The sequence below is a fragment of the Podarcis cretensis genome (assembly GCF_951804945.1).
Source record: "Podarcis cretensis genome assembly, chromosome: 8".
NCBI classification, from domain to species: domain Eukaryota; kingdom Metazoa; phylum Chordata; class Lepidosauria; order Squamata; family Lacertidae; genus Podarcis; species Podarcis cretensis.
The window spans coordinates 15,718,800-15,721,668 of record NC_137177.1 but is presented as its reverse complement, the minus strand read 5'-3'; positions in this window follow the sequence as shown (position 1 = coordinate 15,721,668).

The window sequence follows — 2,869 nt, the reverse complement described above, 5'->3', positions numbered from 1 at the left end:
GGGGGGGAAACCAAGGATTAAATATAAATTATTAACAGATGCCAAAGAAAGAGGTGGATTTTCAATGCCAGATTTGAAGTTATATTATGAAGTATCCTGTCTCTGCTGGCTGTGGGAGTGGATAATTTTTTAAAATACATATATTTTAGACCTTGAGTGTCATGACAGTAGATTTAGATGGCATGCATTTATTTGGTATGAGAAGACTAAAGTGCACAAAGGGTTTTAAAATCATTTGGTATGGAAATCAATTTTCACAGTATGGGAGAATTATAAAAACCTGTTAGAGCAGAAGACACCATGGTGGCTTTCCTCACTGGAAGCAATATCCTTGAAAAAAACTAATGAAAAAAGTGAATGGGCAACCTATAAAGAGTTGCTAATGGAAGTAGAACAAGAATTAAAGTTGAAAAGATTTGAGGATACAAGACATTTAGTAACAGATTGGTTGCAATACCATCAATTGAATGATGTCTTTAACATTGATAAGAAAAATGGGTTTAGTAAGGAAATTTCAAGGTTTGAAAAAGAAAACAATGTGAAGTTACTTTCCAAAATGTATAAGTTGTTGCTAGAATGGCATACTATAGATGAGGAAGTTAAATCGGTAATGATACAATGGGCAAAAGATATTGGGCACAATATTCAATTTTCATCTTGGGAAAAGTTATGGAGGGGGGACTTAAAATTTACAGCATGCTGTGCATTGAAGGAGAACTATATGAAAATGATGTAACACCTACAAAATTAGCAAAGATGTATAGAACTTGTTGTTGTTTAGTCGTGTCCGACACTTCAAATGTGTATTGGAAGTGTACAGAGAAGGATGGCACGTTCTACCACATGTGGTGGATGGGCAAGATAACAAAAACATTCTGGGAAATGATATATAATGAGCAGAAGAAATGTTTAAAATAACATTTTTTGTGGGGGGGGAGAAGCTTTTTTACTAGGAATTTCAGATGTAGAGATGCCAAAGTAGCAGATTATGTATGCGAGGACAACAGCATGGATACTACTGGCCCAAAGATGGAAAAAAGACAAAGTCCTGACCAGACGTGAATGGTTGATGTAGATGATGGACAACACGAAAATGATGGCGAAAATGACCAGGGAAATCAGAAACCAGGACATAGTAACTTTAATAAGGAAAGGGAAAAAATATACAATTTACTTAAGAGAACACTGTAAAGAACTAAAAATTTGACAGGATTTGAGTAACGCTTGCAATGTACTAAAAGCTAAGGTCAAAATGGATTATTTAAAGAAAAATAGAGAAAATATATGATGCAGTAGAAAGTGTTTGAAAATGGAAACCATGGAGGGGTGGAGAGAATCCTAAATGTTGATGATTGTCACTAATGTTTGCATTCAAATGAATCGTGTAAAATTGAATAAAAAATATTTGTTTTTCTTTTTTTAAAAAAGAGAGAATAACCATGTTTGTGTAGCTCCCTAATAGAGAAAGCTCCATGGCCATTGCTGGCTCCAATCGAGACCTTCCTCGTAGTTGTGTAAGTGGCTGATTCATACCTGGCACACTCGGCCACTGGCACATTCAATTCCTGAGGTCTCACTTTATTCTTTTCACCCTCTGGAAACCACGTCGAAGACAGCAGGATCAGTTTTACTGCTTAAAGTCTCCATTGCATCTACAGCCCATTCCACACTTTCCAGCCTTCCTGGAATGGATCTAGTATCCAGGCTTTTCCTGAAAGAGCATCTCCACCCCACCCCCAATTCAGCCCAAACACTGAGATCTAGCTCTGAGGGCCTTATGGAGGTTTTCTCACTGTGAGAAGTGAAGATAGAGGAAACCAGGCAGAGAGCCTTCTTGGAAGTGGTACCCACACTATGGAATGACCTCCTATTAGATGTCAAGGAGATAAGTAACTATAGAACTTTTAGAAGACATCTGAAGGCAGTCCTGTATAGAGAGATTTTAAATGTTTGATATTTTATTATGTTTCTGTATATGCTTGAAGGCACCCAGAGTGGCTGAGGTAACCCAATCAGATAGGGTGGGGAGTAGTAATAATAAAATTATTATTATTACTATTAAGAGGAATCCTTAGATGGAGGCCATTTTGAGGGGCTATTTTGTAGGTGGCTTCAGGGCTTTGTAGGTGGCTTCAGGAGGGTCAGTTAAAGCATCCATTGCATACATGAGACCCTGAGCCCATTCCATACTTTCTAGCCCTGCTGGAATGGATCTAATATCCATTCTGAAGGAGCATCTCTACCCCCATCATTCAGGCCACACACTGAGATCTAGTTCTGAGGGCCTTCTGGCAATTCTGTCACTGTGAGAAGGCAACCAACCAGAGGGGCATCTTTGTAGTGATGCCCACACTGTGGAACAACCTCCCATCAGATGTCAAGGAGATAAGTAACTATGAAACCTTTAATTGTTATCTGAAGACTTCCCTGTATAAAGAGGTTTTTAATGTTTGATGTTTTATTATGTTTCTGTATAGGCTTGAAACCACCCAGAGTGGCTGGGGTGACCCAGTCAGGTGGGTGGGGAAGAAATAATAACATCATCATTATTATTAAGAGGAATCCTTAGATGGAGGCTATTTTGAGGGGCTTTTCTGTAGGTGACCTCTGGGCTTTTGCCCTCACCTATTTTGCTCTAAATTGCTTACTTGAGTGTCCTCACCATTTACATTTAAATTGTAAATTATCTATATCGAAAAATAAATCTGAGAAGTGTCTATCAACAACTAATGAGATCATAGACAATTCCTACGCTGAGCTTTGAATTTCAGTATGTTCCTCTTTATCTTTGTTGTGTACAAACAACACCCATTCCCGGACCTCACTGAACCATTTGTTCCCAAGTGTTGCCTGCAACATGAGACCATGG